Source organism: Amblyraja radiata, chromosome 12 (assembly GCF_010909765.2).
Source record: "Amblyraja radiata isolate CabotCenter1 chromosome 12, sAmbRad1.1.pri, whole genome shotgun sequence".
Taxonomy (NCBI): Eukaryota; Metazoa; Chordata; class Chondrichthyes; order Rajiformes; family Rajidae; genus Amblyraja; species Amblyraja radiata.
The window spans coordinates 39430349-39454973 of NC_045967.1; the positions used below are offsets into that span (position 1 = coordinate 39430349).

General features: G+C 42.1%; 1 protein-coding gene across 2 annotated transcripts in view; it reads right to left on the reverse strand.

Annotated features, from left to right (window-relative positions):
- The window catches only part of LOC116979113 (rho GTPase-activating protein 6-like), a 212741-nt gene that overhangs the window by 121848 nt on the left and 66268 nt on the right, over positions 1-24625 (reverse strand). Inside the window, exon 1 of one of the 2 annotated variants that reach the window (XM_033030589.1) lies at positions 6758-7126. The exons of the other annotated variant lie outside the window; for it this stretch is intronic. The gene's annotated coding sequence lies outside the window, so the exon portion shown is untranslated. Of the gene's footprint in view, positions 1-6757; positions 7127-24625 lie in introns of those variants that run through there. 2 annotated transcript variants of the gene reach the window in all.

Consider the following 24625-nt stretch of genomic DNA (forward strand, 5'->3'; position numbering starts at 1 on the left):
AGTCAAACTAACATTTCAAAATCTGGGCTTTCTTATCCATCCAGATAAATCTAGACTATCACCTAATAAAATAATTGATTACTTGGGGTTCACTATTAATTCAGAGAACATGACAGTGACCTTACCCAAGGACAAAAAGCTGCAACTAATTGAAGGTTGTAACAAATTCATTTTAGATCAACAGCCATCAATCAGGCAAGTGGCAAGCCTACTTGGCAAACTAATTGCTTCTTACTAATTGCTTCTTTTCCAGCTATTCAGTTTGGTCCACTGCATTACCAACAACTGCAGCGAGCAAAGATCCAAGCATTGAAAAGACATTCCGGGCATTTTGATAGACCCATGCAACTACCCAAAACAGCAATTGATGATATACAATGGTGGATTAAGAATGTTCATTATTCTTACAGGAAAATTCTGGTTGAATCACCAGCTATCATTCTACAAACTGATGTAAGTGCACTAAGTTGGGGAGCTGCTGATACCATCTCGAGCTGTGGAGGTAGATGGAATGCTGAGGAAGAACCTTTGCTCGAGGCACATGGCATTAACTATCTTGAATTATTAAGTACATTTCATGGGCTTAAAGCCCTTTGCGCTAAGGTGCAAAATTTGCATGTGCAGGTTCAGATTGACAACACTACGGCAGTAGCATATGCCAATCATATGGGTGGAATCAAGTCAGAAGCATGTGACAGATTGGCAAACAAGATCTGGCACTGGTGCATTACAAGAGTCATTTGGCTTTCTGCAATTTACCTCCCAGGTAAATTCAATATAATTGCAGACACTAGGTCACGAAAATTTAATGACAAGACAGAATGGATGTTAAATCGTGACATTTTCCATAACATTGTTCAAAAATTTGGGAAACCAGAAATTGACTAGTTTGCATCCAGATTGAACCATCAGTTACCTCAATATGTTTCATGGCAACCAGATCCAGGTGCAACAGGGGTAGATGCATTCTCGTTAAATTGGGGTGGAATGTTTTTATATGCATTTCCTCCTTTTTGTCTTATCAGTAGGTCTACAAAAGATCAAACAAGATAAGGCTTCAGGAGTACTGGTTGTCCCAGATTGGCCCACACAACCATGGTATCCACTAGTGTTAAAAATGGTGACAGAACCTCTAATGCATATCTCAAGACAAGAAAACCTACTCGTGCACCCTGTAACTGGTGATTTTCATCCTTTACATGATCGTTTTGATTTGTTGATTTGCAGATTCTTTTCAGCATATCCTACAGATCAAAGACTTTGTGTAGTGACATATTTGAAACGCTACATTGAGACCACTAAGCACCTTAGAGGTGTAGAATCCGCATTATTTATCAGCCATAAAAAAACACACAAAAAAGTGTCAACACAAACAATTTCCAGATGGCTGAAGCAGGTGTTATTGGATGCAGGAATTGATACTGACAAATTTAAATCTCATTCCACCAGGGCGGCGGCAACATCGGCGGTCAAGGATGTGGACGTTCCTATAGACCATATCCTCGCGGCCGCAGGATGGGCAAATGAAAAGATGTTTTACAAGTATTACCACAAAGAGATTGCAGACCCTGGTGTATTTGGTGGTCCTGTTTTGGATTCAGTATTAAATGTTCCCAGTAATTAAAAGGGGACATAAAATGTTTATCATAAAATAAACCATTGACTGATTACATAAATATTGTGGTTGCATGTTATTGACTGTTTTCACTCATAGAATCAATCACTGCAGTGATACGCCGGAAATTGAATCTACGGCCTGAAATCACAGAAGCTTTAAAACCTTCACGTAGTCACTCACGTGACTCCGAAGTAAAATAGTAAGATTAAACGAGAACTTACCATTTTGAAGTTTGATCTTTATTTTATGAGGAGTTACGTTGAGGGACTACGTGTCCTCCACTCCCACCCTAATAAAGATCAAAGGTAAGTTAAGTTGGTATCACGTAGCTTACTATTTTCCTTCGGTATGTATCATCTGTGATTTCACGCCGCTGCTTTGAAGATTGACGCATGTGCACCTGGACGGGTCTTCTTCACATAGTCCCTCAACGTAACTCCTCATAAAATAAAGATCAAACTTCAAACTGGTACGTTCTCATTTAATCTTAGCTATTACTATTAGCCTTCTTTTCATTATTTGCTGCACACTTCTCGTTTACATAATGTGGCTTTGCTTCAAATAAAGTCATTATTTTTAACTTTTTAATTACATAAATCTTTTTTAACTGGTTTTAGAAACATTTAATATCAATGTAAAGGTCTTTGACAGCAACAAGCAGTCAAAAAACCAACACAGCCGCTGAAGATGAGGCCTCAGGATCCAATACCGGAAGCGTAGTCACTGCTTTTTGCCCAATTCGCCCTGTGCCATGGTTGGACCTCTGGGACCAGAAACATATGAAGAGTGGAGTCCAGATGGAGAGCTGGGTCCAGCAAGGTGTCACCCGTCTAAAGAAGGGTCTCGACCTGAAACGTCACCTATTACCTTTCTCCAGACATGCTGCCTGATCCGCTGAGTATTCCAGCATTTTGTGGCTATCTTCGGTGTAAACCAACATCTGTGATTCCTTTCTACACATTTTGGCCACTCATTGACTTGGCTGAATCCTGGGCGTAACTAGACCAGGTCGCAAAAATGGAAAATGCATATTCAATAGAGAGAACAGAAAAAAAGAGACAGAAGAATATAGAAAACTGAAACAAACTACACTATGGATGGAGATAAGTCGTGCAAGTGACCAAGAAGGTGGCAGATTAAATAAAATGAGAGAAGAAGATAAGAATATTTGATTTGCTGGGAGCAATGGAAAGAGAGATATATTTTAAATCAGTAGGAAACTAGTGAATGTTTGCACGTATAAGGCTGAAGGTATATGGTCTCTGAAAAAGTGACATTAACAAGTTGTACAACAAGTAGTCAGAAAGAAAAATATGTTAATTGCCTTTATTGAAAATCCAGAATATTACATTGAAATAAAGAATTGGCCACGAGGCACAAATGAATACTTAGATACCTCCTAAACATGTTTATCCCCTACAATCTTATCTCAGAATTACTAAAACTATGTCTGCATGCAAAGGCTTCATAGAAACATAGAAACATAGAAATTAGGTGCAGGAGTAGGCCATTCGGCCCTTCGAGCCTGCACCGCCATTCAATATGATCATGGCTGATCATCCAACTCAGTATCCCGTACCTGCCTTCTCTCCATACCCTCTGATCCCCCTAGCCACAAGGGCCACATCTAACTCCCTCTTAAATATAGCCAATGAACTGGCCTCGACTACCCTCTGTGGCAGGGTGTTCCAGAGATTCACCACTCTCTGTGTGAAAAAAGTTCTTCTCATCTCGGTTTTAAAGGATTTCCCCCTTATCCTTAAGCTGTGACCCCTTGTCCTGGACTTCCCCAACATCGGGAGCAATCTTCCTGCATCTAGCCTGTCCAACCCCTTAAGAATTTTGTAAGTTTCTATAAGATCCCCTCTCAATCTCCTAAATTCTAGAGAGTATAAACCAAGTCTATCCAGTCTTTCTTCATAAGACAGTCCTGACATCCCAGGAATCAGTCTGGTGAACCTTCTCTGCACTCCCTCTATGGCAATAATGTCCTTCCTCAGATTTGGAGACCAAAACTGTACGCAATACTCCAGGTGTGGTCTCACCAAGACCCTGTACAACTGCAGTAGAACCTCCCTGCTCCTATACTCAAATCCTTTTGCTATGAAACCTAACATACCATTCGCTTTCTTCACTGCCTGCTGCACCTGCATGCCCACTTTCAATGACTGGTGTACCATGACACCCAGGTCTCGCTGCATCTCCCCTTTTCCTAATCGGCCACCATTTAGATAATAGTCTGCTTTCCTGTTTTTGCCACCAAAATGGATAACCTCACATTTATCCACATTATTCATGACAAGGCAGTAGATGATTGAGGCTCGATCACATTCATGTCACTTGCATTAATAGTTTAACAATAGCAACATGTGGGTGACACAGTGGCACAGGAGTAGAGTTGCTGCCCTACAGCGCCAGAGACTGAATTCGATCCAGACTATGGATGTTGCCTGTATGGAGTTTGTATGTTCTCCCTGTGATGACGTGGGTTTTCTCCAGATGCCCCGGTTTCCCCCCCACATTCCAAAAGGACGTTCAGGTTTGGCATGTGGGAGGAAATCAGGTTTGTACGTTATTTGACTTCTGTAAATTGCTCCTAGTTTCTAGGTTAGAACTAGTATGGGTGATCGCTGACCGCCGTAGATCTGATGGGCCGAAGGGCTTGTTTTCACACTGTATCTCTAAACTAAACATGTAGCTCCTCTGGCTAGTTCAACCCTTTCGCACACAACAAACTCGGATGACCACCTCAGAAGATGTTTATTTTGAGTGGACAGTTCCGTATCAACAACATATCCATCATATTCTGTTGAAAATATTTGAAGTGATCATATAAACTATTGGACCTCCTGTAACCGCAGAACCATTTTGAGTGCAAGGCAAATTCCATGCACCCAGAATGTGTTCAGTGGTCTCAGAGTTAATAACATTAGTTTCACTTGTAGCCACACAAAACAAACGATCACTTTCCTCAGTCACTTGGATGCACAGCTTTCCTCGAAATTTTACATCCAATGTGAAGGAAAGTGTTCAATTAATTTCAGTTTCAGAGATAAAGAGATAGTAAGGAAACAGGCCCTTCAGCCCAACGAGTCCATGCCAACCAACCATCCCCGCTCACCAACACTATCCTACACACACTTGGGACAACCAGCCATCCCCGCTCACCAACACTATCCTACACACACTTGGGACAATTTACAATTTTACCAAGCCAATTAGTGTACAAACCTGTACGTCCTTGGCATGTAGGAGGAAACCAGAGCAGCCGGAGAAAGCCCACGCAGTTCATGGGGAGAACGTACAAACTCCATACAGACAGCACCCATAGTCAGGATCGAACCCAGGTCTCTGGCGCTATAAGACAGCAATTTTGGGCACTACATCTGAGGAAGGATGTGCTGGCTCTGGAGAGGGTCCAGAGGAGATTTACACGAATGGTCCCAGGAATGAGTAGGTTAACATATGATGAGCGCTTGACGGCAAGGGGCCTATACTCGCCGGAGTTTAGAAGCATGCGGAGGGACTGCATTGAAACGTACAGGATAGTGAAATGCTTGGATAGAGTAGATGTGGAGAGGATGTTTCTACCCGAGGGAGAGTCTAGGACCAGAGGTCATAGCCTCGGAATTAAAGGATGTTTTTTTTAGGGAGGGGATGAGGAGGAATTTCTTTAGTCAGAGGGTGGTGAATCTGTGGAATTATTTGCCATAGAAGGCTGTGGAGGCAAAGTCTGTGGGTATATTTAACACAGAGATCATTCTTGATTAATATGGGTGTCAGAGGTTATGGGGAGAAGGCAGGAGAATGGGGTTAGGAGGTAGAGATAGATCGGCCATGTTTGAATGACAGAGTAGACTTGATGGGCCGAATGGCCTAATTCTGCTCCTATCACATGATCTTATGAACTCTCCTGCTGCGCCACCGTGCCACACAATTAGAACATAAAATCAGTAATGATGAAAGAAAACCAAAGGTCAATGAACAAACCACTTCAATATAAATACTGGCAGAAGGAAGGATAACTATTGCCAACAACTGCTGCTCAGTCTCTACTGCCTTGGGAAGCGAACTGATTGTGTAACTCATTCCAGTCACGCAGTAATCATCAAGCTTTTATTATACTGATTTTCTCACTGTTCATATTAAGTATTAACGTAATACTTTGCTTTCTCCCTTATACCTTCCAACGGTGAATAAGTGCAGCAATTTCTCACATTAGTTAATGATTGCAAGTAATTGGATGCTGGTTATGCTGGATACTATTCTCTAATGTGGAATCCTAATTGCTGTAAAAAGTGCGCAAAACGTGAGATCAGCTTTTCATTTTTATTAAAAAGATTTCCTAATCTTTTCTATGCATTTGCTCACTCATATTTCATGGGCATTCATATTTGGAGCAACAACGAGCAAATAGAACCTCTTGATGGTCTGAAGAATGGTCCCGAACTGAAACGTCACTTATTCATTTTCTCCAGAGATGCTACTTGGCCCGTTGAGTTACTCCAGCATTTTGTGTCTCTCTTTAGAACCCCTTGCATTGATTACACTTTAGAATATATCAGAACCCATTATACTGCCATTGAATTCACACACAGAGATGGTATAAGAACTTTGCTCACGCTACAACCCTACCATTGATGGTCTGGTCAATAGCAAGTGATATAAAATACCTTTTGGCGGGGAGAACTGTACACAGTGCAATCATGCACTCGTCGAGTTTTACTATTATCTAGGATGGGTATAATGAGTAAAGCTTTTAAATTATAACATTTCAACATTACTAATGTTTCCATTTCCACGAGCTTCCGATACTATTATGCACTAACTAGAAACTACAAGTATTGAAACTATAGGTTTTATTAGCTTCATTATCAACAAGATCAAACCACGTAATATCACGCAAAATTAAAGGCAGTTTTATATTTAGCTCAGCAGAACTGCATACTCAGATCCAGAAAAAATGTAAATACATTCACATAGCATTGACATAAAGATGGTAATCATTTTGCAATAACAAAACTTAACAGCACAAACTAATCTTACAGCAGTAAGGCTAACTCCAAAGAATAGATTTCAGGCAAGTTATCCAAGTAAACAATAAAACAAGACAGTTGCAATGCTTTCATCAGTACTTACTGTGATATTTGTAGCTGTATCTAATGTCCGTATCTGAGATGCCGTAAACAGTTCACACAAAATGCCTCAACTCTCTTGCTATCTCTGAGAAATTTTCATCGATCAGAATGCATATAGAACTCATTGACACATTTGCTGCTCAGAGCTGCAGTTGCAATTGTGTGGGGTTGTGTGTGTGAGTGAGATGGAAAAGGGGAAGAGCTGGAGAGAAATTACCCCTAATGCTGTTTCCATTGCATTCATCTCTGATGTTTACACAAGCTGGGAATGTGACCAACTTCCCTTCCAAATGTAGGAGTTTCAGAGTCTTGCCAAAAAATCATACTCTAGTTGGACAGACACGTAGAACATGGCAATTGTACAAGTATATTATGGGAGAGGGAGAGAGAGGGAGAGAGAGGGAGAGAAGGAGAGAGAGCGAGAGAGAGAACAATAACAGTATCTCGTTAAACAATGCCCTGACGGGAAAGCAAGCTGCTGTGGGTTTATATTACAAATTACACGAAACATTATCTCATACGTAACAGTGTCAGCAATAGGACGCTGGAACAATGCTCTTATTATTTCATTTTCCAGAGCTGTTATACGCAGCTCTAAAGTGGCTACAATAGTCGACAGTTAAAGTGATCTCTTCACCAGTGCGTTACAGTTACAAAACCTCAGATAGATGGAATGAGTATTGAAGTTGGAGAATGCCGAGCACTCATGTCTTACAGCAGACTCAGCCTCAATCACTCAAACTAAAAGCCACACAAAGCAACTAAGCTTTTAAGTGACTTTTATGCCATTTTTAAATATCTGAGAAATAAATAAATTATTTCAATTAAAGTCAAATCACAGTGAAGCTGAACTCATCCAAGGCAGCAATAGAGTGGTTTAAATTTGCCGCCTCATCTCTAAAATCTGCAATGTAAAATCAGCTGTGGTTCTTGTTCCTGCTTGTTGTCCAGTGTAAGAAGATGAACTTACTTGGATATTGTTTGAACAGAGTTTGGGTTTGGCTATCATTCCCTCATCTTCTCATTCTCTTCTCTTATCAGAATTCATTCCCTGTAACCAGCTATGAAGACTGACCAGTGGGAGGTTCTACACATAGTCATAGAGCCATACAGCATGGAAACAGCCCTTTGGCCCAACTTGCCCATGTTGATTAAGATGCCCCATCTACACTAGGCCCACCTGCTCGCGTTTGGCCCCGATCCCTCTAATCCTATCCATTTACCTTTTCAAATGTCTTTTAAATGTTGTTATAGTACCTGCCTCAGTGACGATGCTGGTAGAGCTGCTGCCTCGGAACACCAGAGACCCAGGTTTGATCCTGACCTCAGGTGCTGCCTGTGTGGAGTTTGCACATTCTCCCTGTGACCACGTGGGTTTCCTCCAGTTACTCAGGTTTCCTCCCAACTCGCAAAGATGTGCAAGTTTCTTGGTTGATTGGCCGCCATAAATTCCCCCTAGTATGTAGGGAGTGCATGAGAGGGGTACAACATCGAACTAGCATGAATGGGTGATTGATGGTCAGCGTGGACTCAGTGGACCTAAGGACCTGTTTCCATGCTGTATCTCTGAACTAAACTAAAACTAGACTAAACTAAATCATACTTCCACAGGAATACTTCCTTTTGTGAGTGGTATGGAAAACTCAGAAATAAATTTGAACTTACTTAGGTTTAGATTTATTATTGTCATGTGTACTGAGATGCGGTGAAAAGCTTTGTTTGGTTCTTCATTTCCCTACCCTGGGTGAAAAACTTTGTGCATTCACCCTATCAATTCTCCATTATGATTTTATACACCTCTGTAAGATCACCCCTCAGCTTCCTGTGTTCCAAGGCATAAAGTCCCAGCCTGCCCAATCTCTCCCTATAGCGAAGGCTCTTTAGGCCTGGCAATATTCTCATAACCGTCTAGATTTCTACAGAGTTATCATATGATGATGCTTGGAAAATATGCCCAAAGATCTGTTTCCGATTTCCTTCCACATCCTAACGATAAGCAGGTAAGTTAATCTGCTGCTTTAAATTGTCCTTTAGTGTAGGTATGTAACCAAAAGAACCAATGGAGAGTTGATGGGCACAAAGAGAGAATAAGTTGTAGGAAAAAGGGGTGCATATTACTGCTGGGGTTACCAAGCTGACACTAGAATGAACTTTCAGCCTGAAAAATGGTCCCGACCCGAAATGTCACCCATCCTTTTTCTCCAGAGATGCTGCCTGACCCGCTGAGTTACTCCAGCACCTTGTGTCTATCTTCAGTGTAAATCAGCATCTGCATTTCCTTTCTACCCACTAGAATGGAACCATTGTACTGAGTGGTCTTCTTCCGTGATGTGATACAAAACTAAACATTATGCTAAGTACACTATCAATATCAATCTTCAGAATAATTGAGATGGTTTAGGAAAATCAGGGAATTTTCTTCAGGATACAAGGAGTGCAAGCATTAAAGCTGCATCATTATCTCTTCCAATTGATTCGGTAAATGTAGTGGTCAGAGCTGAGCTATGCTGAGTGGGAATGATCCAATGTTAATTTAATTGTTTACATGTGCAGCTCAGCTGAGCAAAGTTAAGCAAATTTATATCCTGAATGTTTTTCAGCAAGGTTTGGTTGTTGTTTTCGTGTATGTCAGGAGAAGGATCCCAACCTAAAATGTCACCCATCCATGTTCTCCAGAAATGTAGCCTGATTTACTCCAGCACTTTGTGTCCTTTTGTTCCTCGTTTCTTCATGTGTGGATCTTACTTCAAATTAAAGTTAGCATTTTTATTCAGACTGTTTTAAAGACCCTCTTCTTAGTCTGCTGTTTCTCAGCATATTTTGCACATAATACCTGGTATTATTTTCAAATGATAAATGGAGCTAAAGTGCCAGAAAATTTTATTGAAAAGGAGTTGTAAAGCCACAGAAATATGTAACAGGATCTACTGATCAAATCAATTCCTTAGCCGGCGATCCAGAGTATTCTCCCGATAATAGCAGCTTGTATTTCGGATCAGTAAGCTGAATTAAAAAGTTTGGTTCCATATTCAAAGAACAAAGAGAAACGTCAAAGCCTCACATATCTTGATTTGGTATTGTGAATAAATAAGTATATTTCCTTTTGAACTCGTTTTATAACATTTTATATTGATCTAAAATGGAGAACCAATGTTCTCAGGTTCTTCTGACAAAATGCTGTAATTTAAGTGGGAACAGTGTGATGATTCTAGAAAACCTGAACATTGGGTTTTTCATGACTTCCTAACAAAAAGGCAGCAGCTGATTAGGATAACATCTCAGGAAGTTCCCCTTGTTGAAATAAAGGCAGGTCTGGCAATCTTCAATGGAGGTTTAGAGCCTTGCATGTAAAATTCATGTAAACTGGTATTCTGTAATGAGCAGACAAGTTGCTATGTCAGTTTATTTTCACATTATGAGACTAAAAATTGTCACCACTGTTTCAGAGTTAAAATAATATTTTGTGATTAAATTCATGTATTCATGGATCATGTTGTTCCTCTCCTGTAATCTCAACCCTTGGGTCTCACTAAGGAAGACACAAACAATCTTCCAGATGTACTAGACGACAGAGTGTCTAGGGAGACAGAGGAACTGAAATAAATTTGTATTAGGCGAGAAATATTTTTGGGTAGACTGATGGGACTGAAGGATGATAAATCCCCAGGGCCTGATGGTCTGCATCCCAGGGTACTCAAGGAGGTGGCCCTAGAAATCGTGGAGGCATTGGTGATCATTTTCCAATGTTCTATAGATTCCTGATCTGTTCCTGTGGATTGGAGGATAACATTATCCCACTTTTCAAGAAAAGAGCGAGAGAGAAAATGGGGAATTATAGACCAGTCAGCCTGACAGCGGTGGTGGGAAAGATGCTGGAGTAAATTATTAAAGAAGTAATAACGGCGCATTTAGAATAACAGGATTGGTCCAAGTCAGCATGGATTTATGAAGGATAAATCCTGCTTGACTAATCTTTTGAGAATTTTTGAGAGTGTGACAAGTAAAATGGATGAAGGAGAGCCAGTGAATGTAGTGCGTCTGGACTTTCAGAAAGCCTTTGATAAGGTCCCACAGAAGATTAGTGGGCAAAATTAGAGCACATGCTATTGGGGTAGGGTATTGACATGGATAGAGAATTGTTTGGCAGACAGGAAACAAGGAGTAGGAATACACGGCTGCAACTATTTACAATATATATTAATAATTTAGATGATGGAAGTAAAAGTAACACTAGGAAATTTGCAGATGACACAATGCTGGGTGGCAGAGTGACTGCAAGAGGATGCTAGGAGGTTGCAGGCTTGGACAGGTTGAGTGAGTGAGCAGATGCATGGCAGATGCAGTATAATGTAGATAAATGTGAGGTCATCCACTTTGGCGGCAAGAACAAGGAGGCAGATTATTATCTCAATGGTGTCAGATTAGGAAAAAGGGAAGTGTAACGAGACCTTGGTGTCCGTTACAGTCACTGAACGTAAACATGCAGGTATAGCAGGCAGTGAAGAAAGCTAATGACATGTTGGCCTTCATAACAAGAGGATTTGATTATATGAGTAAAGAAGTCCTTCTGCAGTTGTACAGGGCCCTGGTGAGACCACATCTGGAGTATTGTGTGCAGGTTTGGTCTACTCATTTGAGGAAGGACATTTGAAGGAAAAATGTTCCCAATGTTGGGGCAGTCCAGAACCAGGGGCCACAGTCTAAGAATAAAGGGGAGGCCATTTAAAACTGAGATGAGAAAAAACTTTTTCACCCAGAGCGTTGTGAATTTGTGGAATTCTCTGCCACAGAAGGCAGTAGAGGCCAATTCACTGGATGAATTTAAAAGAGAGTTAGATAGAGCTTTAGGGGCTATTGGAATCAAGTGGTATAGGGAGAAGGCAGGCATGGGTTATTGATTGTGGATGATCAGCCATGATCACAATGAATGGCGGTGCTGGCTCGAAGGGCCAAATGGCCTCCTCCTGTACCTATTTTCTATGTTTCTATGTTAACCCGAAACGTCACCCATTCCTTCTTTCCAGAGATGCAGCCTGTCCCGCTGAGTTACTCCAGCATTTTGTATCTGTCTACCACTGACTATGTAGGTTTCTGCCAGGTGATGAAATGAAGAATGTCCGAAAATATGGCCAGAGAGCTACTTTATTTACAGAAGCCCGTTGCCTGAAGGTATAAGGCAACTGTATATCGTTGGCAGCTTCTGTCATTTGCCTCTGCACGTGAAGTGTGCAGGGTTTAATAATGGCTTTCACTCAAGGTCATTGTTGCTTTTGGCGACTATCCTCAAATGGAATTATTTAAGAGATAAAGATGCACTTTCATCCATCTGCCATGAATGCTCCAATCCTTCTCCTGAGAACTGTGGAGTGCTTGAAAGAAAACCGGAAAGTTAATATCAACGAGATTCCTAGCAACAGTAGCTGGAGTGCCGCTGGTAAGGGACACAGCACATCTCCAGGAAGCTATCAGGAAGCCTCCAACAACTTTCAATAATTTTATTTGTTCAACAGGAAAGTGGATAACCCAGAAACAATCAGTGGCAGGGAATCATGCAACAACAACCATGTTGCACAAACAATAAGGAAGGTAGACAAGATTGCTGGAGAAACTCAGTGGGTGCAGCAGCATCTATGGAGCGAAGGAAATAGGCAATGTTTCGGGCAAAAAAACCCTTCTTCAGACCATAGATCCTTCGCTCCATAGATGTTCCTGCACCCGCTGAGTTGCTCCAGCATCTACCTTCGATTTTCCAGCATTGCAGTTCCTTCTCTAACAATAAGGATGCAGCTTTCAGGGCAGGCTTGTCATACAGTGGCTATTTCACACAGACATTCACACAGCAGTGCTGTTCTGTTTCCAAACCTCAATCACATTACAGGTCATATATTTCATTTAAATAATTTCATTCAATAATATTAAATTGCTGATCTTTGACACTGCTTGTTTGTGCATGCTTACAGAGCTGAAAGGGAACTCCAATGACTTTATCTTTTTATTAGTTATTTGCTTTTTATCTGAGATTCAGCGATAGCGAACATGGCCAGAATATATTGTCCGTTTCGGATTGACAATGGTGATCCATTATCTTGATCTGATACTGTCTGCTGCACGTATCATACGCAGGCTCACTCTCAAAATCCAATAACCCAATGATCAAAATGTTTGGATACTTGAGGCATTCAATACTAAGTAATGGCCCTACAGAATACCTAATCATAACTAGTTCTTAATTTATAGGATCCTTCTTCTACGTGGAAACAAGTTTCGAATTAAAATATAATGGTTTGATTTATTACAATGGTATAAACTCATAAATGAGGTATAAAGAAATCATGACAACAGCAGCAGCAGGAGGAGATTAGCAAGAGATACGACTGATTGGCTCTAGCCCAAGTGGGAGGAGAGAAGTGAAAACAGTTTAAGTACAGGTCAAGGACAGGCAGACTTGACTCAGAACTGCTGTAGCTTTGGGAGCAACAACAACAGCAGCAGCATTAGTTAGCAAGAGATACGACTGATTGGCTCTAGCCCAAGTGGGAGCAGAGAAGTGAAAACAGTTTAAGTACAGGTCAAGGACAGGCAAACTTGACTCAGAACTGCTGTAGCTTTGGGAGCAACAACAACAACAGCAGCAGCAGCAGCAGCAGGAGGAGATTAGCAAGAGATACGACTGATTGGCTCTAGCCCAAGTGGGAGGAGAGAAGCGAGTCAGTGCAGGGAAAACAGCTGAAAACTGAGGAATTTGGTTGTAAATTGGTAAATCAGGCAATTTATCAGTCAATTTAAGTAAGACTGCTCTTAGGGAGCGGCAGTGAGTGAAGTGCCCTTGTGAGTGAAGTGCCCTTGTGAGAGAAGTGCCCTTGTGAGAAAAGTGCCCTTGTGAGAAAAGTGCCCTTGTGAGAAAAGTGCGAGTCTTTGGCTCGAGAGTCTTCGGAGAGGAGACTACGCAAAACACTGCAGAGGGAGAGACGAAAGAAGGAGATGTCAGGCAAGCTGATTCAGTGTGATGCTTGCAGTATGTGGGAGGTCAAGGACACCGCTGGTGCCTCTGGCTGCTACAAATGCGAAAAGTGCATCCAGGTAGAGCTCCTGAAGGGCCGTGTTGGGGAAATGGAGAAGCAAGTGGATGACCTCCGGTTCGTCCGAGAAACGGAGTCATTCCTCGACAAGTCCTACAGTACGATTGTTACACCTAAGGTACTGGAAGAGAGAAGGTGGGAGACAGTGAGAACGGGAGGGAAGCATGGAATGCCAACGTCCCCGGGTGTTGTCCCTCTTGTGAACAGGTTCACCCACTTAGAAGCTGTCGGGACAGAAGAGGTGTTTACACTGGGCGGCGGACTGGCTTGTGATGCGAATAGGGCTGTTGAGCCAAAACCAAAAAGGCCTAAGGCAGGCAACGCCATTGTAGTAGGAGACTCCATTGTGAGAGGTACGGACAGGGGTTTCTGCGGCAACAGACGGGATGCGAGGATGGTGTGCTGCCTTCCTGGTGCCAGGATCCAGGATGTCACGGACAGAGTGCAGAAAATCCTCAAGGGTGAAGTTGAACATCCGGAAGTGGTAGTGCATGTCGGCACAAACGATGTCGGAAAGAAGGGGATGAATATTCTGCAGCGTGACTTTAGAGAGCTCGGAAAAATGCTGAAAAGCAGGACCTCCAGGGTTGTTATCTCCGGTTTGCTTCCAGTTCCTCGTGCTGGCGAGAGCAGGAACAGGGAGATACGGGACCTGAACGTGTGGCTGAGGAACTGGTGCACGGGGCAGGGATTTAGATTCTTAGATCACTGGGATCTGTTTTGGGGTAAGGGGGAACTGTACAAAAGGGACGGATTGCATCTTAACAGGTGTGGGACCAGCATTCTGGCAGGCAGGTTTGCAACTGCTACACGGGTGGTTTTAAACTGAATAAGGGGGGTGGGGTGTCGAATGGGATAGTGGAGGATGGAGTTAAAGGGAAAGGGTTTCTTAAATGTGTGAGCGTAGAGACAGAGGGGTGTAAAATGAGGGTAGAAGCAATAGGTAGCAAGGTGAAAAGTAAAAGTGGCAGGCCGGAAAATCCAGGGCAAAAATCAAAAAGGGCCACTTTTCAACAAAATTGTATAAGGGGTAAGAGTGTTGTAAAAACAAGCCTGAAGGCTTTGTGTCTCAATGCAAGGAACATTCGTAATAAGGTGGATGAGTTGAATGTGCAGATAGCTATTAATGACTATGATATAGTTGGGATCACGGAGACATGGCTCCAGGGTGACCAAGGCTGGGAGCTGTACATTCAGGGATATTCAATATTCAGGAGGGATAGAGAGAAAGGAAAAGGAGGTGGGGTAGCGTTGCTGATTAGAGAGGAGATTAACGCAATGGAAAGGAAGGACATTAGTTTGCAGGATGTGGAATCGGTATGGGTAGAGCTGCGAAACACTAAGGGGCAGAAAACGCTGGTGGGTGCTGTGTACAGGCCACCTAACAGTAGTAGTGAAGTTGGAGATGGTATCAAACAGGAAATTAGAAATGCGTGCGACAAAGGCAAAACCGTTATAATGGGTGACTTCAATCTACATATAGATTGGGTGAATCAAATTGGCAGGGGTGCTGAGGAAGAGGATTTTTTGGAATGTATGCGGGATAGTTATCTAAATCAACATGTAGAGGAACCAACGAGAGAGCAGGCTATTTTAGACTGGGTATTGAGTAATGAGGAAGGGTTAGTTAGCAGTCTTGTTGTACGTGCCCCCTTGGGCAAGAGTGACCATAATATGGTTGAGTTCTTCATTAGGATGGAGAGTGACATTGTTAATTCAGAAACAATGGTTCTGAACTTAAAGAAAGGTAACTTTGAGGGTATGAGACGTGAATTGGCCAAGATTGACTGGCAATTAATTCTAAAAGGGTTGACGGTGGATATGCAATGGAAGACATTTAAAGACTGCATGGATGAACTACAAAAATTGTTCATCCCAGTTTGGCAAAAGAATAAATCAGGGAAGGTAGTGCATCCGTGGATAACAAGGGAAATCAGGGATAGTATCAAAGCGAAGGATGATGCGTACAAATTAGCCAGAAAAAGCAGCATACCGGAGGACTGGGAGAAATTCAGAGACCAGCAGAGGAGGACAAAGGGCTTAATTAGGAAAGGAAAAATAGATTATGAAAGAAAACTGGCAGGGAACATAAAAACTGACTGCAAAAGTTTTTATAGATATGTGAAAAGAAAGAGATTAGTTAAAACAAATGTAGGTCCCTTGCAGTCAGAAACGGGTGAGTTGATCATGGGGAACAAGGATATGGCGGACCAATTGAATAACTACTTTGGTTCCGTCTTCACTAAGGAAGACATAAATAATCTGCCGGAAATAGCAGGGGACCGCGGGTCAAAGGAGTTGGAGGAATTGAGTGAAATCCAGGTTAGCCGGGAAGTGGTGTTGGGTAAATTAAATGGATTAAAGGCCGATAAATCCCCAGTGCCAGATAGGCTGCATCCCAGAGTACTTAAGGAAGTAGCTCCAGAAATAGTGGATGCATTAGTAATAATCTTTCAAAACTCTTTAGATTCTGGAGTAGTTCCTGAGGATTGGCGGGTAGCAAACGTAACCCAACTTTTTAAGAAGGGAGGGAGAGAGAAAACGGGGAATTACAGACCAGTTAGTCTAACATCGGTAGTGGGGAAACTGCTAGAGTCAGTTATTAAAGATGGGATAGCAGCATATTTGGAAAGTGGTGAAATCATTGGACAAAGTCAGCATGGATTTACAAAAGGTAAATCATGTCTGACGAATCTTATAGAATTTTTCGAGGATGTAACTAGTAGCATGGATAGGGGAGAACCAGTGGATGTGGTGTATCTGGACTTCCAGAAGGCTTTCGACAAGGTCCCACATAAGAGATTAGTTTACAAACTTAAAGCACACGGCATTGGGGGTTCAGTATTGATGTGGATAGAGAACTGGCTGGCAAACAGGAAGCAAAGAGTAGGAGTAAACGGGTCCTTTTCACAATGGCAGGCAGTGACTAGTGGGGTACCGCAAGGCTCAGTGCTGGGACCCCAGCTATTTACAATATATATTAATGATCTGGATGAGGGAATTGAAGGCAATATCTCCAAGTTTGCGGATGACACTAAGCTGGGGGGCAGTGTTAGCTGTGAGGAGGATGCTAGGAGACTGCAAGGTGACTTGGATAGGCTGGGTGAGTGGGCAAATGTTTGGCAGATGCAGTATAATGTGGATAAATGTGAGGTTATCCATTTTGGTGGCAAAAACAGGAAAGCAGACTATTATCTAAATGGTGGCCGACTAGGAAAAGGGGAGATGCAGCGAGACCTGGGTGTCATGGTACACCAGTCATTGAAAGTGGGCATGCAGGTGCAGCAGGCAGTGAAGAAAGCGAATGGTATGTTAGCTTTCATAGCAAAAGGATTTGAGTATAGGAGCAGGGAGGTTCTACTGCAGTTGTACAGGGTCTTGGTGAGACCACACCTGGAGTATTGTGTACAGTTTTGGTCTCCAAATCTGAGGAAGGACATTATTGCCATAGAGGGAGTGCAGAGAAGGTTCACCAGACTGATTCCTGGGATGTCAGGACTGTCTTATGAAGAAAGACTGGATAGACTTGGTTTATACTCTCTAGAATTTAGGAGATTGAGAGGGGATCTTATAGAAACTTACAAAATTCTTAAGGGGTTGGACAGGCTAGATGCAGGAAGATTGCTCCCGATGTTGGGGAAGTCCAGGACAAGGGGTCACAGCTTAAGGATAAGGGGGAAATCCTTTAAAACCGAGATGAGAAGAACTTTTTTCACACAGAGTGGTGAATCTCTGGAACTCCCTGCCACAGAGGGTAGTCGAGGCCAGTTCATTGGCTATATTTAAGAGGGAGTTAGATGTGGCCCTTGTGGCTAAGGGGATCAGAGGGTATGGAGAGAAGGCAGGTACGGGATACTGAGTTGGATGATCAGCCATGATCATATTGAATGGTGGTGCAGGCTCGAAGGGCCGAATGGCCTACTCCTGCACCTAATTTCTATGTTTCTATGTTTCTATGAGCCAGAAAGTTTGGTATGGACAGGATAGCTTTAGAGAAATGATGCAAATGCAGGCAGGTGGAACGAGTGGAGATGGGGCACATTGGTCAGCGCAGGCAAGTTACGAAAGGCCTGTTTCTATGCTATTTGACTCCATGGCTCTAAAGATGAATGGAAAAGATAATAGGATTAAAAAGCCTAGGACGTCAACGGATTTACGGTTAGAATAAGAAAAAAGAAAGCAAATGAGTGAGTTTCTTAAAAATTAGGGGGACGTAGGAGAAATTTAATAAATAAGTTAGAAAGAGGTCCTCAGGAATATCCTTGGCAAGTAAAATTAAAGCAAATCTCAAGATATTTTATACATCGGGTATAGTACATCGGAATGCAGGGAAAAAATGTAGTCCCTTTGGGACCAAAAAGTAATTTATGAGTGCAGTTACATGATATGGGCAAACTTTTAAATGGATATGTCTTCGTTATTTTCAGTTTTAGAAATCCAGTGTGTAAACAGGCCCTTCGACACACCAAGTCCATGCTGACCAGCGATCGCCCTAGTTCTATCCTACACACTAGGGACAATTTACAGAATCCGTTTATCATACAACCCTGCACATCTTTGGAAAGTGGTAAGAAATCAGAACACCTGGAGAAAATGGACATGGTCACAAAGACAATATACAGACTCTGTACAGACAGCACCTGCATTCAGGATTGAAATCGGGTCTCTGATGCTATAATGCAGTAGCTCTACTGCTGAGCCACTCTGCCACCCATCTCATCCGTATTAATCTAGAAGAATGTGGAAACTATGACTTCAGGAAGAATTATGTTTATGGTCAGGAGCATATTAATATTAGAAATAAAGGTGTTAGATGACATGAAGTACATAATATTGATAAACTCTTCAAGACTGGGTGAGATCTATCCCAATACACTATCCCAGGAGTTAACTGGAGCCCTGACAGAGATTTGCTTCTTTGTTAGCCACAGGTGAGGTCCCAGAGGACTTCAGCAGAGCCATTGTTATTCCTTTATTTAAGGAGAGCAGGTAATTACACCAGGTAATTACATGTCAGCAATACTTATATTAGCAGTGAGAAATTATTGGAGAAAATTCAAAGAGATGGGATTAACGTACATTTGAAAAGGCAGGGAAAATTCAGGGAGAGCTAGCATGGCTTTGTGTGAGGGATGTACTCACATGTGAATTAAGTAAACACGGATAATCACAACATTTAGTATTCTGAGCATGTGTTGGGGCTCCATGAGGGGGTTTGAGGGAAAGCATCTGGACAACAGTGACCTCAACATTAGAAATGTGGTAGAAGTCTGCAATACAAAGAAGATTTTAAAATGTACCATTTTGTTAAAATGAAGGATGCCTGTGAATACAGTGCATTCAGAAAGTATTCAGACCACTTTCTCCACATTTTGTTACGTTACAGCCATATTATAAAATGGATTAAATTATTTTATTTTTTTATCATTAATCTGCACAATACCCCATAATAAAAAAACAAAAAAGGTGTTTAGAAATTCTTGCAAAGTAATTGAAAAGAAATAACTGAAATATCACATTTACATAAATATTCAGACGCTTTACTTAGTACTTTGTTGAGGCACCTTTGGCAGTGATTACAGCCTGAAGTCTTCTTGAGTTTGACGCTACAAGCATGGCACACTTGTATTTGGGTAATTTCTCCCATTCTTCTCTGCAGATCCTCTCAAGCTCTGTCAGGTTGGATGGGGAGCGTCAATGCACAGCTATTGTCAGGTCCCTCCAGTGATGTTTGATCGGGTTCAAGTCCGGGCTCTGGCTGGGCCACTCAAGGACATTCACAGACTTGTCACGAAGCCACTCCTGCATTGTCTTGGCTGTGTGCTTAGGGCAGTTGGCCTGTTGGAAAGTGAACCTCCGCCCCAGTCTGAGGTCCAGAATGCTCTGGAGCAGGTTTTCATCAAGGATCTCTCTGTATTTTTCTCCATTCATTTTTCCCTCGATCCTGAATAGTCTCCCAGTTCCTGCCGCTGAAAAACATCCCTACAGCATGATGCTGCCACCACCATGCATCACTGTAGGTATGGTATTGGCCAGGTGATGAGCGGTGCCTGGTTTCCTCCAGACGTGACGCTTGGCATTCAGGCCAAAGAGTTCAATCTTGGATTCATCAGACCAGAGAATCTTGTTTCTCATGGTCTGAGAGTCCTCTAGGTGCCTTTTGGCAAACTCCAAGCAGGCTGTCATGTGCCTTTTACTGAGGAGTGTCTTCCATCTGGCCACTCTACCATAAAGGCCTGATTGGTGGATTGTTGTAGCTATAGTTGTCCATCTGGAAGGTTTTTCCATCTCCACAGTGGAACTCTGCAGCTTTGTCAGAGTGACCATCGGGTTCTTGGTTACCTCCCTGACCAAGGCCCTTCTTCCCCGATGTTGAGGCGGAGGTTGGAGAAAACTGGGAGAAAGGAGAGGCAGGGCAAAGTATAGCAGGTGATAGGTAAACATAGGCTAGGGGGTGTTTTGATAAGCAGATGGTTTAGACAAAGGCCAGAGATTAAAACCGTAGGTGAGTGCAGGAGAGCTGCAGGTATCACAGAGGGTGAACAGGGAAAAAGGTTCTCACAGAACAGAAGGTTTTGGATAATGTAGGCTTGTGTTGGAAGGAACTGTAGATGCTGGTTTAAATTGAAGATAGACACAAAATGCTGGAGTAACTTAGCGGGCCAGGCAGCATTTCTGGAGAGAAGGAATGGGTGACGTTTCAGATCGAGACCCTTCTTCATCCGGCCAAGGATCTCCAGAAACTCATGTTTTGCCAGTTGTTTGTAATGGCTTACATGCGCTTCGGGCAGTTCTTGCAAACCCAAAGGATTTCCAGTCTGACAACTCAGACCTTGTTTGGTTGATGTGATTAATGAGAAATCAATAGGCTTGTGGGGTCAAGGAAAGAGCATTTACGTGCCTCAACTGCCCTATTTTCACGAATTTTTCCACCACCACGCACATTAAGCACAAGAAGCGCAAGACAGACAGCATTGTATGCAGATGCCGAGGAGTGTGTTCAGCTCCGGTTGAACAACTTCTAATCTTGTGTGTGGACTCGATAAGAAGAATAGGCTTGCAAAGCATGATTATTGGTGGGGTTTAGGGGATTTTCAGCATGTCTTTTCAAAAATGATCGTCCAAAATTATTTATATACAGTATTTATTCAAGGCACTTCACTGTTGACAGGACAAGTGCAATAGACATCAACTTGTCAAGCTATCAATCTCTCTGACAAAGTGCGAGATGAAAAGCTTCTCCACATAAGTTATTTTATAATAACCTTTCCAGCATTATTTTGAAAACACGGAGATTATAAATTATTTTAAAGCAGCTTAGAGACTTGTCCACAATCATGTCCCTTGGGGATCAATGTTTCTTCGCATCATTCTTTAAAATCTTGAATAATAATGTTAATTTCAACGTTGTGGCCACAGTCTCAAGATATGCATATAAAATGTCTATTCTGTCTGCTCTGTGGACAATGGGTGTTGCTTGATTGCTTCAGTAGATCTTGACTTTGAGGTTTAGGCTATGGAATGGCGTCTCCATTGCACCAACTCTATGTTCAAAATGGATACGGATTGATCTATCAATATCAACGCAGGGGTCCAATCTTGGGATTCAATAAAATGAAGCTAATATTTCTTATTTTGTGATGATTTACATCTTATTGAGTTGAATGGTTACAGAAGTATAACATAATAGGTGACACGATGACTCTAATAATCTCACTGTTGCTACCTTATACGTTTAACCCTACATATCCATTGCCACCTCGGTGGTAAATCAGCCAACAAACAGTGATGTACATTTTCTGGTGACTAACCAGGTCATGGCTGGAAGTTTGTTATTTTAGGGCCTTCTTTGCTACCCATCATCAGTTGTCTCCACAGATTCCAACTAAGGTCAGTGTAAATTCTCCTTCCTCTTGTTACCAGGCTGGAAACTATCTATGCCCGGTTTTCAGGCCACATAACTTTGCGTAGGCATGGATTCAACCCAAAGGGAATCATCGCATCTGCCTGACTTCAACTGGTCTTATTTTAATTCAACATATTACAGGCTTAAAACATAGTTACATTTCATGTGGAAAAATACACTGTGATTCTGCATGTCCATTTGATATGTAGCTAATTTCTCTGCCACTGAAGCCACCCCAACTTTGATTGCATAATCTCCATCATGTGCATTCTTTCTAAGGCCTTGAGTCATTCAATTGTCCTTATGAAATTGTCAATCTGCTTGATGTTTGACCACTGTCATGCAAAAATGTTTTGCTGGGAAATTCCCTACATCTTGAGTTGCTGATGAATAACTTTCACTTTAGCGTTACTATTTCTAACATTTTTTTGGAAATGTGTCAGGATTCTTGGAGCTGCTATTATTTCATGAGTCTTGTAGACAGGTAAACTACAGGGATTCAGAGAAGAAAATAAATAACTATTCTTCTGCAAAGTTTTATCAGTGGCAACACAGTGGCGCAGCTGGTGCAGCTGCTGCCTCACGGTGCCAGAGACCCGGTTTTGATCCTGATCTCGGGTGCTGTCTGCATAGAGTTTGCACATTCTCCCTGTGACAGCGTGGATTTCATCTGGGTGCTCTGGTATCCTCCCACATCCCAAAGACGTCCAGGTTTGTGGGTTAATTGGATGGAAAGTGGGATTGCATGGTGTGGGTGGGTGATCGATCTTGGCGTGGATTCAGTGCGCCGAAGGGCCTGTTTCCATGCTGTATCTTTCAATCAATTCAAACTAAAATTCAGCCCCTGCCACTTTCCTTTCACTCACCATTTCTTTAGAAATTAATTACAAAGATTTGTTGTTCCTTTCAGTATGATGGGAAATGGTTTTGTCAGTTGGTATAGATGTGGGCCAAGTAACTGTCTTTATACAACTGCTGTCTGATCCCCTTAATATAGATAGAGTTAAATGTGTATGCACTTCAGGTTTGGCTACAAGGCTCTTGAATGATGAATAGAATAGCATCATCATGTAGATGGTGAGGCCAGAAATCTTCCAGAGAAAATATTGTAGAAGGTGCATTTGCTGCGTAGATCTGGAGAATTCCAGACCCAAATCTCTGGAGTGATAGTTAGGGAGGAGTTGGAGCACACCCACAGAATAATTGATTTCAAGACAAGGCACAATTTGTTTTTCTCTAAAATCTTGATCAGGCAGCACTTGGAACACAGCTTTGGTCTTTTTACCAGATGGTTGCCTCTCTGCCTCAGAGGGCGGTGGAGGCAGGTTCTCTGGATGCTTTCAAGAGTGAGCTAGATAGGGCTCTTAAAAATAGTGGAGTCAGGGGATATGGGGAGAAGGCAGGAACGGGATACTGATTGGGGATGATCAGTCATGATCACATTGAATGGCGGTGCTGGCTCGAAGGGCCGAATAGCCTACTCCTGCACCTATTGTCTATTGTCTATTATTGTTGACGTTGGACTTTGGGAAGGATGCTGGATTCAGTCCCTCTATTAAGAGTGATATTGGTTATGACGATGGTCTTAAAACAAATTTGCACCCTGTTCTATAGAGTAGCACAGATTTAGATCAGATCAAAATCCATTAAATGATAGATATTTTTTTATTGAAACAGTTCCAATTAGATAGGTTGGAGAGTTCGAAGAGTCATGGTTATTCTACAATATGTAATCAGATTTATACTTTAGACTTTGGACTTTAGAGATACAGCACGGAAACAGGCCCTTCGGCCCACTGAGTCCATGCCGACCAGCGATCAGTCCAGATGTCAAGGGATAGTCCTTTTCGAGGAGCTGACTCCTTACTGTGTATGCAGTGAACATCAATTTGCTAAATCCCTTCAATAGAGAGCTGTACTTATTCCCAGCAGGTGAAGATTCCCTCACACGAAGAGGAGACTCTGCCAGGAATTCAGAGTTGGAGAGTTCTCCAGGGGCTAGAGAGAATTTTAAACCTATATGCTTGGGTTATATGTGTATATATTTTTTTCTTTCTCTCTGGCAATCAAATGGTTTATTGTTGGTGGGGAGTGCATATAGTATTGCACACTCCATCAAATGTGTGCAGGGCCATGGTTCCTGTTTCTTTCCATCACAGCATGTGTGGTTCACCGTGAAGGAGATATTAAACCATGTTTGAAATAGTAGTTTGCACCCCTGACCACCAATAAAAATCGATTGTTTCCCTCCTTAGCACTCTAGACGTTCAATAGAGATAAAGGCATAAGCTGACAGTAAGCATGGAAACTGTTCTTTATTAAGCAACACTGGAAAAAACAAGACTAACGTCAGCTGGAAAGAAAAGTACATACCTAGACTACTTCACAAAAGAGCTGAGGCTTGATTCATTAAAAGCACATTCATTACATGAGGGGGAGGGGGACGGTGGGGGAGTAGTGACCCACAAGAGCCATTAGCTTTGAAGTGGTGTATTTGAAATAAAAAACATGTTTTGGGGAAGTTGGGAAATTTATATCCCCCAATGCTAATTTTTTATAATCATGCAAAACATTATCTTTTCAATACACTTTGGGATTCGCTGAGGTTGGTTTATCTGACAGAGATGACAATTATGAAGGATTCCTGGGACAACAATAACCAGATGATTTAATTTAGTCTAAGTGCTTGCAAATCCAGGGTAGACAAATCCTTCCATCACAGTGAGGAATGTAGAGTCCACTGTGATGGATGTTTATGTTAACTTTTATGTGGTTGTGTGTCTTGTTGCTTTTCACTTGGTATGTCTGCATGGTAACTCAAATTTCACTGTACCTTAATTGGTACATGTAACAATAAACTGACCTTGAAACCTTGATGACATCA